Here is a 15,320-nt window from a genome sequence, read left to right as displayed (position 1 = left end):
ACAGGGTACATGTTCTCCTTCATGCATCACATCAACTAGGCAGGGTGGGAAAAAACAGTGCTGCAAGACTTCTAGTGCTGTACTGCACTGTCAGTGGTGAAGTGCCTGCTAGATTGTCTGGCCTGTGGTGCTAATGTCTCTGGTACAGTGAAACAGACGTGTAGATAACACTACCCTGGGTCCCTTCCCTTCCTCATCTGCCCACTTATAAACTTAGGTGTAAACCTTCAATTTAGAGAATATCAGTCCCTATAGAGTAAGTTGCAAATTTCTCTGCTGGTTGTTTGAAACTATATTCAGTTTACTTAATTGTGTTTTTAATCCAGTGAATATGAAACATTTATGATTTTCTTGGGACAGAAAATGATTATATGACTCGTTTGGTACAGATATGAATCGTCTCTCAGGCATTTTCAATGTCTGAATTGAATTTTCTTGGAGATACAACAGATATTAAGAAGATATTATTTTTTTATAACTACTGGGCAATAGTGAGAACAAATGTGACAAGAACTGACATTAAACATTTTGGTTGTGGGTGATGAGAAATGTTCCTGTGTAATACATTAGGAGGTGAGGGATGCACCAAGAGAGTAAAAAATGTACGTAGGGGTAGACTTTATTTTCCTGTTTCTATTTAAGACCACCACAAGCTATCCAATTAATAAATCTTGCTTTGTTTTGAAAAAAAGACTTTTCTCAGAATAGGGGACATGTGGGCTTCTCCTTTGAATTAAGATGTATCACTAAGTTTAGAACTGGAGGCTCCCAAGGAATATTAAATGTCCTATGCGTTTGTGCTTTGCCTCTGAAAAGGACATAGCAATTGTCACCCTCAGCGCAAAGGTAGAATACAACTTCTCCTCCATAGGGGGGATCTCTGGAGGATAAACCTTCTGTACATTCATAGGACTGCCTGGTGTCACATTCTCTTTGGCTGGAGGTAAACGTATGACCTGGGGCCTGATCCAAACAAACCACAAGCTTGATGGAAAGACTCCCCACAGGCTTTAGATCAAAATTTTCATCTCCAGAATGATATGTAGGCTTCATTCGGCAGCACTAAATGCAATTTGAAAAAGAAAATAGATATTTGTTTCCATCAGGTAAGGACAACGTTCTGGTAGTGTCTTGACCTTGACAGCATCAGTGGTGCCAAATGGGGCTGTACTGATATATCACGTTCCCCTTGTTTGAATTAGACACATGAGTGAAACAAGTAAGGTGTGATTAGTAACACTGTCAGAAAATCTGTTCTTCTGAAGCACTGACTTGTCTTCTTAATTGTTTTTTTTTCCCCTTGTGCAGGAAAGTAAGTAAGCTCATACCTTGATCTAATAATTTAATATATAAAAAGGAAAGACAGGAATTTTCCTTATCTATTTTATGTAGATGTGCAGAATTAAAGAAACACCATTAAAACTGAAACAGCTGGAATCCTGTTATTTCCTTGAAATTGTGAGAGACTATTTTCTTCCGAGTCTTTAAATTAAATATTACAATTTCTCAAATTGTCAGAAGAAAAAGAGAACAGGATCTCATTCATTGTGAAGTTGTCAATATGCTTGTTCTTTTCATTTTTATTTTTATTCTCATTATATCAAATACATTTGCAATATATAATACTCACTTTCTTGACATGTGCTGAGGAAACTATTTGACTGCCTAATGGATTTTTAGAAAAGCTAAACATTTAAGGATTATTTTTTTCCTAGATGAGCTTTTATACTTTCATTACAATCTCCCAGGTACAATTGTTAACATACTGACAAACCATTCTAAAGATTATTTTTCTAAAGAGAGTTGATCTACTTAAAGTAATATGTTGCTGTCACTCTGATTCTGTTTATTTGTTTAATAATAATTACACTTTTTATTGTACTTTTTGTGCAAGAAAGTAGAATCTATTTTGAGGAAAAAAGAACTCAGGGTTGTTTTGGCAGGAAAATGGTGTATGTAGATTTAATGATATACTTTACTGGTCAAGAAGCGATCTCTTAACAAGTAAGAAGCAATTACGGAGTTTCAGTGCAGCCACAGTCTTATCTAAGAGAAAAGGTTGATGAATGAATGGATAGCAAAGACAAGCAATTGACACAGAATCTTATGCTTTGAAAACATGTATAGCTGCAGTGGTGAAAGGTGATGTAACATAAGAGGAAGAACAAAATGTCATCCAAGCACAAGGCAAAATTGTCCATTCTAGAGGCATCTAACTGCCTATGGGTTGGCCTTGTGTAACTCCCAGTGAAGGATTAGCAAAGAAATAATGGAGTGCTGCTTATGGATAAGTGCATTATGTACATATAAGGAGAGAAGGTGGAATATTAATAAGCATATTGCTTCTCCCCATCATCTGCTGTCAGCAAAGAAATTTTGGCAAAAGGGATGTTTACTGTGATTTAACAGCATCAGGAAGTAGGGACTGACCTGATTATAGCAGCAAATCTCAGGCCTCAGCACTTTTGTTAATCATGTAAAAGCCTAAAGATGACTTGGGAACTAAAATTTAAGCTTCAGGGTTTGAAAGCTCTGACTGGAGAGTCTTAGCTGCAGGACTGGGACCGAGCATGCAAGCTGAGGAGGGACAAGCACCACACCTACTGTTTAGAGCAAAGGCAGAATAAACAGGACTGGGAAAATGAGCTGTGGTGAGGCAGGTGTGCAGTGCAGAGCTGAGACTCGTATCTGGGCATGCCGCAGCTGAAGAGGAGACTGCTGGGCAACCTTCTTGCTGGGGCTGGGACTGAGATACCTACTGCTCCTGCCAACTGCCTGTCTGACCAAGCCTCTTCCTCACCAAAGCAGTAGCACTGCAGTGCAAGTTCCAGTGGAGGTTTGCTGCTCAAATAAAGTAACTTCTAATAACAGGGTATCCATGTTACTCATTTGTCTTTCTTTTTCTTTCCAGTTACACAGTCCAGAACTTGAACAATCATACTTTTTTTTCACGCTGATATTCAGGTATACACTGGTATGTCACCATATTTCCTCAAATGTTCTTCAAACATTTAGGTAATCATTGCATTGTCAGGTAGGTGTTACTAGGAGTGTGTAAATAGAAGAAAATGTGCTGAGAAAAAGATTGCTTAAACAAAGGTCTGCCTGTCCTGAGGCAGAACTGAGCTAATCACTGCTCAACACTATTTTGTTCAGTGCTTGTACAACGAAGCATCAGCTTATCTTGGAGCTTAAGATGTGGCTACGACATTAGTAATGTACAATTACATTGCTGTAATAGCATCATTTTTATAATGGCTTTCATTTTAATGGTTTCATTTAAGAATTTCCAAGATGTTTATTCCACACTTTAGCTTGCTGAGATATTTGTGCCTACAACCTCTACATTGAATTTTATGTACTGGGAACAAGACATTTTCAGAGAGAGGCTCTTGGATTCCTTTTCTCCCTGTTCAGACAGGGAGAGAAATTTGTTAACCACTTGAGCATTTAACCATTTTTTATCATAGTATCAGATGAACTTGGAATATTTGTTACTTGCTTGAAAGAGAACTAATTTATTGTTCTACTAAAAGGAGCTTTCACTTAATCACTTTTGCTGATCTACAACTCAATCTACTCAGACTTCTAAGATGTTTGGTCCTTTTGACCTGAGCAGGATATTGTACAAGTAATTCTCCCTTCTCTCTTCACAAAGCTGGTGAAGAGAGCATTAAAGTAAAGTTGTTAGAGGAAGGGAACCTCAGTCCATCCCACTCCTACCAGCTTGATGCCAGTGCCAGCAATACAGGAGCCAATGGGAAGAGGTACTATGCTGGAACTTGATCTCACCAACAAGGAGGGGCTGGTGGGGAGTGTGAAGCTCAAGGGCAGCCTTGGCTGCAGTGACCATGAAATGGTGGAGTTCGAGATCCTTAGGGCAACGAGGAGGGCACAGAGCAAGCTTGCTACCCTGAACTTCAGGAGAGCAGACTTTGGCCTCTTCAGGGATCTGCTTGGCAGAGTGGCATGGGATAAAGCCCTGGAGGGAAGAGGGGCCCAAGAAAGCTGGTTAATATTCAAGGATCACTTCCTCCAAACTCAGGAGCGATGCATCCCGACAAAGAGGAAGTCAGGTAAGAATGCCAGGAGGCCTGCATGGATGAACAAGGAGCTCCTGGACAAGCTCCAACACAAAAAGGAAGCCTACAGAGGGTGGAAGCAAGGACAGGTAGCCTGGGAGGCATACAGAGAAACTGTCCGAGTAGCCAGGGATCAGGATAGGAAGGCCAAAGACCTGACAGAATTAAGCCTGGCCAGGGATGTCAAGGACCACAAGAAAAGTTTCTATAGGTACTTTGGGAATAAAAGGAAGACTAGGGAAAGTGTGGGCCCTCTCCAGAAGGAAACAGGAGACTTGGTTACCTGGGATATGAAGAAGGCTGAGGCACATAATGACAATTTTGCCTCAGTCTTCAGGTGCAAGTGCTCCAGCCACACTGCCCAAGACACAGAATGCAAAGGTGGGGCCTGGGAGAATGAAGAACCACCCCCTGTAGGAGAAGATCAGGTTTGAGACCATCTAAGGAACTTGAAGGTGTACAAGTCCATGGGACCTGGTGAGATGCATCTGCAGGTCTTGAGAGAAATGGCAGATGAAATGGCTAAGCCACTATCCATCATATTTGAGAAGTCGTGACTCTCCAGCAAAGTTCCTGCTGACTGGGAAAAGGGGAAACATAACCTCCATTTTTAATAAAAGAAATAAAGAAGACACAAGTGTTTTGCTGATTAAGGATACCAACTAAACTCAGACACCAGAGTGAAAAGAGTAGGCGTATTTTACTGGTGATAACTAAATGATGTAACAGAGCAATACAGGAAGCATGCAGTAAGAAAAGCAGAATAATGCACTTAAAACAAACAAATAGGAAAAATACAGAGTAATGCACCAAGTCATTATTACATGAGAGGGAGAATAGTGATTAAGAAAGATACATCACCGCTTGCATATGTTACCAGATCTGCAGTCACTGGGAAGCACCAGTTGCAGCAAGGATTTGGAGAGCCTTTCCCGGCAAGTGGGAAGTCCTACACGATGCATCCATCTGTAGGTTAGTCACCCAAAGACACGGCAAGTGGGTCCAGCCTTATGTACCAAAAATCAGCAAGCCAGAATAACTTGCACCTTTGTTTTCATCCTCCTGTTAGATTCCACCCAAAGCCTGGCCAGGGCTTGGGAGGGAGAACCAAGGGAGTTTCTAACAAGGCCAAATACTTGGGTTCTCAGCCTTTAGCAAGACTGAGCAAGGTAAGTTGGATATGTTCTCTCAGCATTTCATCCTCCCTACTGATTATATTCTGTCTAAGCTGCATCTTTGACTAGTGAGCATACATACTTTGTTAATGATTACATACTAAGTCAGCAGCTTCATCTCAGGGCCTGTTATTCAGGCTTCAATACTTCAACACTTTAGCACTTTTTACATCAGTACAGGTGGTTTGTTATAACCTAGTACAATACCTACTAGCACAATGGTTATCAGTTACAAAATATGCAGGATTCATCTATAGGTCAATTCTGACTTGGGCATGTTGTCCAAGCCTTAGCACTTCACCAGGGAACTACAGGCCAGTCAGTCTCACCTCTGTGCCTGGCAAGATCATGGAGCAGATCCTCCTGGAAATTACGCTAGGGCCCACGGAAAATAAGGAGGTGATTGTTGACAGCCAACAGGGCTTCACTAAGGGCAAATCAAGCCTGACAGATTTGGTGGCCTTCTATGATGGGCTTACAGCGTTGGTGGATAAGGGGAGAGCAACTGACATCGTTTACCTGGAATCATGCAAAGCATATGACACTATCCCGCACAACATCCTTCTCTCTAAATTGGAGAGACATGAATTTGAGGGATGGACCACTTGGTGAATAAGAAATTAGCTGGATGGTTGCACTCAAAGAGTTACACTCAATGGCTCGATGCCTAAGTGAAGAGCAGTGATGAGTGGCGTTCCTCAGGGGTTGGTGTTGGGACCAGCACTGTTTAACATCTTTGTTGGTGACATGAGCAGTGGGATTGAGTGCACCCTCAGCAAGTTTGCTAATGACACCAAGCTGTGTGGCATGGTTGTCACACTGGAGGGAAGGAAGATGCCATCCAGAGGGACCTGGACAGGCTGGAGAGGTGGGCCTGTGCAAACTTCATGAAGTTCAACAAGGCCAAGTGCAAGGTCCTGCACATGGATCAGGGCAATCCCAAGAACAAATACAGCCTGGGTGATGAGTGGATTGAGAGCAGTCCTGCGGAGAAGGACTTGAGGACATAGGTGGATGGAAAGCTGAGTATGAGCCAGCAATGTGCACCCGCAGCCCAGAAAGCAAATCGTATCCTGGAGTCCAGCTCCGAGACCCCCAATAAAAAAGGACATGGACCGGCTCTAGTGGGTGCAGTGGAGGGCCCATGAAGATGATCAGGGGGCTGGAGCACCTCCCTTATGAGGACAGGCTGAGAGAGTTGGTGTGGTTCAGCCTAGAGAACAGAATACTCCGTGGAGACCTTATAGCAGCCTTCCAGTACTTAAAGGGGACCTACAGGAAAGCTGCGGAGGGACTCTTGATCTGGGAATGTAGTGATAAGGTGAAGGGTAACAGTTTTAAACTGATAGAGGTAGTTTTGGACTAGATATCAGGAAGAAATTCTTTCCTGTGAGGGTGGTGAGACACTGGAAGAGGTTGCCCAGAGAAGCTGTGGATGCCCCCTCCCTGGAAGTGTTCGAGACCAGGTTGAGCAATGTGATCTAGTGGAAGGTGTCCCTGCCCATGACAGGCAGATGCTGTCTAGAACTAGATGCTCTTTACGGTTTCTTCCAACCCAATCCATTCTATGAGTCTATAATTATTGTCCACATGATATGAATTGCCAGTTGTAATCATTTTTGAGCTATGACATAGAGATAACAGTACTGTGTGACTGCTGCCACCAGCCTGAGCTAAGAAGTCTTTACTTCTGAACAAGACAGCCCTGTGCTCCCATACTGGCTGGGGAAGGGTGTGTGATTTTCATCTGGCATCTGAGGCAAGTGATGATTTCACAGGGAATACTCTGTAATGTTCAGGTCCATAACAACCTTTTCATCAATTCAGATAGTGTTTTTCTGTTTCAGTGTATTTTAATGTGAGGGGATAATCTTTCATTTGTTAGCTGTAAGAGAAAACACAACTGAATTATAGAATTTTAAATATTGTATTATGAACATATATAGGAAATTTTGCAAAAAATATAATCTGGAAAAACCATTAGTGTGTCTAATCTAAAGAAAAAAACCATAATCATTGAATAATATTATTTTCATCCATTTGTATCTATGTATTGCAACTATGCATGTTTTTAAAGGCATGGAGAGACTAATTTTTCTGCGTGAGTGAATACTCAGAGTTGTGTGTAAATAACCTGGCAGCTTGCCATAGTTATGAAATGACTGCAGCCCTGACATTTTATTGTACCTGCTTTTAGCATTCTGCTTATAGAAAACTATAAACTTGTTCAAAAGAAAGGGGAAGCTGACAGAATACGCTCAGTTATAGCTCTAAAGAAAAAATTACTTCAGGAAAGCCATTTTGGAAAAACATTAAAAAGGAACAGAGGAGGCACAAAAAATGATAACTTTCTGCTCTGTGCTTTACAGTAAAACTGCCTACTATTTCATTCTGTCCAATTCTGTTGCTTTGCTTGTGTATTTCTTATATTGAGCTTATTTTTTCAATAAGAAGCAGCAAACAAGGGAAAATGGCAAAAGAATAAGTAAAAATAAATGAATACTGCACCTTTAAAGAGCTGCCTTCTTTATGAGAATTTAGTTGTAGACTTTAACAGAGAACAGAGCTAAAGGACACAGCTCCATGCTGCAGCTGAAATAGGAGCTGAAGCAAACCATTACTACTGAAAATTAACTTCCAGTAAAATATCTCTCCACATCACTCAAATTAGGTTCTACAACGTTCACCCTTCTAATCATGAACTTTACCAGAAGACAGACTTGTTTTATTTTTTTTTTCTAATGGCAGTTGCATTATTTTTCTCTCTCTTTTTTTGTCTCTCTATGTATATGTGTGCACACACACTCACCCACAGTCTTCTGAAAGAATGCTAGAGCACTTAAGTAACAGCTTAAATGATGTTAATATTTATTACTTCTGCAATAATAGCATACAATAGATCTACCCAAATACCTGAACATATAGTACCATACACTGCAGAATCAGAATAGAATTATTTTCTGTACCTCCAAGATCTTACAATGTGAATAAATAACTTGTGAGTCAAATATACTGTATTTTGCTGAAAAAAAGTTGTGTGACAGGACACTTTGGACCATGCTCTTCCAGCTAAGATTTATATTTAATGTAGGTTTTCAGACAAAAATTCCCAATTGTACAGATTGTAGGATTAAATTGGAAGGAACAGAACACCTATGACCAGTTTAAATGGAATAGCTGGAAAACTTAAACAGGAATTAAATATCAAGTCAGTACTAGGACATCTTCCATATATTTGTAAGGATGAGGTAGCTACTGACAGCTATTGAAGCTGTAGACAGGTAGTCTAGGTTTGACTGAGAATTAAAATGTATAAACCAGGCTAGGGAGAGATGAACCCCTACATTTGGTAGTGCTATAGCATTCACAGCCCTCACCAGTGCTAATGAAGGATTGAAGACTACATAGTCTCCCTTGCAAACCAGTTCTTGTTTACAATAACATTAAAACCAGCTGTTATTTAAGAAATTAATTGTAATTTTAAGAGCAGCTCATGAAAAACATGATAGGATCTTGAATGGGTTATGGAGAGCATTCAGAAGTTTCATATTAAGATGAAAAAGGCAGTACCAGAGGGTAGAACATGTCTAGTTTATCATAATTTAGCTTCTGATGCATTTAAATAAGATTAGAAGAAGTGTAATCAGATAAAAAAAGGAATTATTTATCTACTGTACTTCTAAGAATGTTTTTTTCCCTAATACATTCATATACAACATAACTCTTTTTAAGATACAAATGAAGCAAATGTAAAAATGATTGTACAAAAGAGCATGTGTTTTATGTGACTTTTACTAAAAGACACCCAAAGTATTTGTCTAATACCATACCCCACACTGCTGTTATGATTATACTTTCCTAGAAGATGGTAGGTACTGAATGAAACACTTCTTTTCTGTGGTTGTGTATTTAGAAATACACACTGACACACACTGCCTAAGACTTTTAACAACACATTCTTTTTCTCCCTCTGCTCTGGAGATATCATACAAGGTGAAAAGACAAGATTAACTACTTGATTGTAGTTTGTGCCTCTGGATGTTTGACTTGCTTCCCGGCCTCCCTGGCAGCCCTCGGTGTTCAGAGCTCAAGGACTGCAGGAGTGAGTGATGCAGAAACAGGAGTGATTGATCCAGGAGCTGGGGAAGGTGCCCATCATGTTATCAAGGTCTTAAGAGGGGACAGTGACAGATTTGGCTCTGGTTTAAGGTGTTTGAAGATTTCCAACTAACTCAGCCTAAATCACATCTTAAGGGAGAAGTTGTGAGCCTGTGTTTCTCTTATAACTATTAAGAGTAAGTATTAATTAAGTAAAAGAGGAATCAGGTATTAGTGAATAAACTTTAAATAATTGCTGTATAATACATCCCTGTTTTGAGACTTAGGTTTTTCTTAAATTAGTTTAAGCCCTTTTGATGTGTTTAATTAAAAATTTTGTTCTTCTTTTTAGCTAATAGTTGTTCAGAAAGAGGCACACTGAAAAGCAAAGAGCAGAATCCTTAGGAAATAAATGACATATTGAATACTGAATTTTTCACACTGATTTCTGAAGTGGTAGAAACTTCATATTGTGCTTCAGCACTACACAGAAATATTCCTGTTGCATTCAAGAATGTACATACTACTCCAAAGCTAAACAGCTACAGTTGCTGGCAAGGTCAAAACAATCATTACAGGACGTTTTATTTCTAAATACTTTTCAAATATCAAAATATTCAAAGTAAATATTTAAATTGTATAATTGGTGTTTTGTATTCCAGGAAACATTCTCCCTGGAAACAAAATAAGAGCAGAATTGCCTGAACATTTGGTTTTGTCTGGTCATAAACAGAAAACTTTCCAAAATCCAGTGTGTCAGCAGCTTTCAAATCCTATTTCTATGTCTGCAAAGGCAAAAAAAATGGAGACAATTAAATTTATGCTTTGTTTGTTTGTTTTCTCCCAAGGAATGGTATTTAAAATATTTAAATAGGTAAAGCATCTCTTGTTTATCAAATCTGGTCCCTTACTGTCCATCTTCTAGATGTTTATTAAAGTGAATTCATCAATGCAAGCAGTCTCTCTCCACTTGTTGAATGTAGATATGTCCAAATGTTTAGCTGATACCTGTTGATTATAAATGTCATATTAGTACATTTTCTTGAGATGAATGTAATCCTGATAGTAGTTAAATCTTCTTTGGTTATTTTTCACTCTATGCAATAATCCAATAATTTGAGTTATCAGACTTTTTAGATGAACAGAATGTATACTCTGGAGTCCATTGACTTCAAATAGAACATTGCAAATTGAGCCTAAGACATAATGATGTATTCAGAAAGAATATAAATAGTAGGTTAGTCACTCCTCAGTGAATACTGTGAATAATTTAGCTTGCGCCTATTACTATTCAATTTGACCCATATATTATCTCTCAGGTACCAATCAGAAAGAAAAATGTTGCTTTCATTAAATTTCATTATAGGCACTGTCATTGTATTTTTTATTCCACTTTAGAGGAGTAATCCAAAGAAGTCTAAGAGATTTTAAAAGTTGCCACTGATTTATTAACATCACATTTTCACTTTTTTATTAGCTGCAAACAGAATAGTCAGGAAAAATAGGGCATACTGGAAAAAAAATTCCAAGTGACATCCTGACCACACACATTACGATTATCATTTTTTTTCCTTAAAAATATGAAAACTTTTATAACCTTTTAGGAATATGCCACCTACTTCACATGTGCTTTTTCCTGAGGAACATTTCTCTCAGTTGAAAATTCAATACTAATTTTTGGCTTTTCCATTACACTCTTAATTCTGGACATTGTAAACTTGCACCCATAAGATTTTACTTTCATGGAAATGAATGCAGTATTCTGGAATGCAGAGCAGTTAACAGAAAAAGGGAAACAATAATTTGATATATTGGTATTACAATTGTAGTAACAGTGTTGGAAAGAGCACCTTGAGTAGATTTGAATATAAAGGTAAATTTGTAGTGAAAATAAATGTGGCATATCAACTATTATTCAAAACTTTAATCTTAAGAAATCTACACTGGTGGGAAAACTAGGAAGATATTATTGCTTATTTTGAAGATTCAAAACCTTATTTTGTGCTGTTATTGTGAATTAATACTGATAATACTACAGTGAAGTCAATGTATGATATGAGAGGATTTTCCCAGATTTTAATAATTAATAATAATAATAATAATAAATTGATCCTTGATAATTCCAGAAACCAAATTAATTCTAGAAAATCTTTCCAAGGATGTTTTAACAGTACCTTCACATATATATTTCATTATTTATATGTTGGGTTCCTGTTTACAAAGTATTTTTCTTTATTTAGATCCTTTTCATGAATGAGGTCACAGGACTTTGTTCTTACACAGAACAATAGTAAAATAACATTTTGTAGAGCTAGAGCTTCAAAAACACTGTGGAAAAATAAACAAGTAGATAAATCTCCCAATAAGTCCTAAAGGGCATTTTTTGTAAGGGTTAGGACCTAAAAAATATTAAAACTACTCATTATGTTTTGGTTCTTGTCAAGATACTTTCCCTTGCTCTTTTGTTCTCCTTGCAGGTTCCATTTCTGAGAGCTGTCTCTTATCGTGAGAAAGGGTGGTCAAAACTAAGAAAATATGACAGTTCAGTAAATGGGGAAATGCCTGCTAATGACATTAGGATACTTCTGAAGCTGCTAACTTCAATCACCATAGAGGGTTTTTTTTTGTTTTTATTCACAGAGGGGAAGATAGTTCAGAAGCATTTTAATAAATTGGTCACAGAAGTCCATGGTCCCAGTTTCGACTTGGATGTACATTGATAAGATTAAATGCAATGAACACAAGTTACAACATGGAAATTCTGATGAGGTATAAAGAAATGTCTTTCACTGTGAGTATGGTCAAATGCTAGAACAGATTGTCCAAAGATGCTGTAGAATCTGCAATTTTCATCCCTGGATATACTTAAAACTTCATTGGACCAGGTCCTGTTTTGAGCAGGGAATTGGATCAGTTGATCTCCAGAGATCATAAATTACTCTATGTCTCTAAGAATCTGTGATTAACATTTTATTTAACTGATTGCTTAGATTTGTGCATGTTGCAGATAAGTAGATAATAATTTGGCATATAACAGAAAGAAGAGACAACAGCAGACCTGGAATAATCCTACTGATATTATGAAAGTTACATTGCTCAAACACATTATAATATTGCAATCAGTCACGTATTTGCTATGACAATGATTTGTTGTCAAAGAAACATATAGTTCTAAACTGGTATCTTAATTTCACTTAATTACATTTTTCTAATATAGTTAGCTCTAAATTATTCTTTAATTTTATAATTTCTGACTATAAACTTTTCATATTTGGCAATACTACATTTTTTGTGGCTATTTATTTTGGTTATCTAGGACCTTTGAGGAATAATCCTAGCTGTCTTTACAAGAAACAGTTCAGAATCTGAAGCAGAAGCCTAGAATACTGTATAAAATTTCCTGAAGCAGATTCTGAAAAAGATAAGAGTGAAAGAGGAAAAGTAGCATATTGAAACTTTTCTCCTACTGATAATAAAAATACCTAGTAAAAGATCAGGAAGCATGGAAAAATAAATCCCTTGGAAATACAGAGTAAGCCAGACACATTCAGTGAGCAAGGGCCTATCTGCCTGGCAGGAACAGATGTAGCTTTCTCAAATCAGAGGAGGGATGTGGGCTGTGCAAGTATCTTTACCATAGATTAACAGCAGGAGATGAATCAACAAATCATAATATGCGATCACCTGTGTTGAAGGGTGAATTTTCATTACACTGACTTTTATCCTCTTTGCAGAACAGGCATGAGGAAAGCTATGCAGTGGAAAGAAAGGTCATCTTCCTTTTCTAATTCCTGAAATCGCAAAGCTGTGATAGGTGAGAAATATCCTCCCAAAGAAGGAGGTGAAGGCACTGACAGAGGAGTCTAGTGAGATGCTTACAGTGTGTGGTTATCACAATTCACTTTTCACTATTCAGCTGTTCCAGGTTTTTTGATCTCTAACTGGCCAGGGCAGATGATCTTGCTCAAGGCTTTTGCCAGCGTAATTTATTGACCACAGTAGAAAAAATGGATCCATATTCTCTGTTGGCAGGTAAGGAGAAACACTAACTCCATATTCCCCTTTCTTTTCTCTGTTCTTGTAGCTCTAGTACACGCTCTGTTCCTCCCTTTTCAACCCATTCTTATTGTGAAGAACCATCACAAGTTGAGCCAGAAGCATTTTGGAAACCAATCATATAAACTCAACACAATTCATACTACAATGAAAGGCAAGGCTACTACTTTATGCTGCGTATTAACAGATTTTACTTCATATCGAGAGAAGAGTGGGCCTGAATAAAGGGGCCTCCTGAGACCACAGATGGTTGCATTGACCAAAGCAAATAGGGTTCAGGTCAGACCAGTGAAGAGATATTTGGAAATATTCACCTGAAAGAACCAAATATTATCTCAGCTTGAGTAAACACTAGTATGTGTTAACAACCCAGATTGTTTTCCTGAATGCTATGGTGTTAAAATAAGGAGGTAAAGAGAGAAAGAGTAATCTACCACAAACATACATAAAGTCTCTGACCTGAAATTAAACTTGATGCTCATTACTAAACTTATCACAACAGGGGAAAGAAATTCAAAGGTGAAGCTGAAATGTAGTGGCAGTGAAGTTTCTTGAAATTTTCAACTGTTACTAGGTGTTTCAAAGAGTTGTTTAATTTACTGTTACAGAAACTATGGAGTGGGTTAAAAGTTCATCTAGAAATGTTCTTGCATCTTTTCATATTAAGACACATCTTTGAAAGTCAGATAAAGTGACAAAACTAAAATTAAGAGGCCAGAAGTTCAAACTGGAGTACCTTAGAAACCTGCTTAAAGAATTCCTGGAGGTTTTATAAATCTGTTAGCAATATCCTACAGGGCCATTAACTTTCAATAAAAGATATAAAAGATGTACTGAGTCTCTGGAGATTGGTAATGGGATGTATAGCATTCACCTCTAGCTTGTCAGGTCAAATCCAACCCACACTGAAAGGAGGTCTTTCTGATGCTGATGTCAAAGTTAGTGGGTCAACTACAGTTCTTTCCTAACTCACGCAACTTCAGTGATTGTTACCTAGGCCTCATGCCATGAGCATTTTCTACACAGCATTATGTCATTCTCTTGAAACAGGTCATGAGAGCTGTGCATTTACTGTGCACTTGGTATTGTACTTCTCCAGAGGGCAAGATGGCTATTACCATTCAGCATGACATTTCCAAAACAGAATCTTACTGTATTTAAAGGTAAAGGGTTTTGTTACCTGCCCCTCCCCGCCCCCACAGTTATTTATCAAATATCTATTAATTTTTCTAAAAAGACTAACTTTTGTTCAGACTTTCTACAGAACTCAGTTGGTTCAATCTATCACTTAATTTACAACCTCCTTTTCCCTACTTTCTTGTGGAATATCTCATTTAAAAGCTCCTCACTCTTGATCACTATCTTCCTCAGGGCCAACTCACTCTTTACCTGTTTATAGCTTTTTGATTTGCTGTCACCCTCTCATTACCATGAGTGTTTATTTGGAGGCTATTGTGGCCACTGTGTTACTTCACTGTTTGCTTTTATAAGCATCACCCTATTAACCAAGATCATTGTATTAATACAGAAAAAAACCAGCAATCCAATGTAGGAATGAATAACCGTTTCATTGACCTTCTCACTCATAGTGTTCAAGAAAATATTACACATTTGTATCCCTAGATAATTCTGTAACATCTCCTCCTTATTTCCTGTAATATGCCTGTTTGGCTATAGGGTAATTCCTGGAGAGTGAGAGATGTCTTGCTTACAAAGTGCAACACCAGGCAGCTACCCTTGCTAATAATAGCAAAGAATGCTTCAGTAACACTTCTCTCTTCTGAAGTGATTGCAGCTTAAATCCTAGTGGAAAAATGGAGGACAGATAAACTCAGTTACCACCCTCTGTGCTGTTAGTCATCAACGGACTTAACGTTCAAGGGCTATGATCCACAAACCGTTACTGTGC

The sequence above is a fragment of the Strix uralensis genome, chromosome 3 (genome assembly GCF_047716275.1).
Source record: "Strix uralensis isolate ZFMK-TIS-50842 chromosome 3, bStrUra1, whole genome shotgun sequence".
Lineage (NCBI taxonomy): Eukaryota > Metazoa > Chordata > Aves > Strigiformes > Strigidae > Strix > Strix uralensis.
This window is presented reverse-complemented; position numbering follows the sequence as displayed.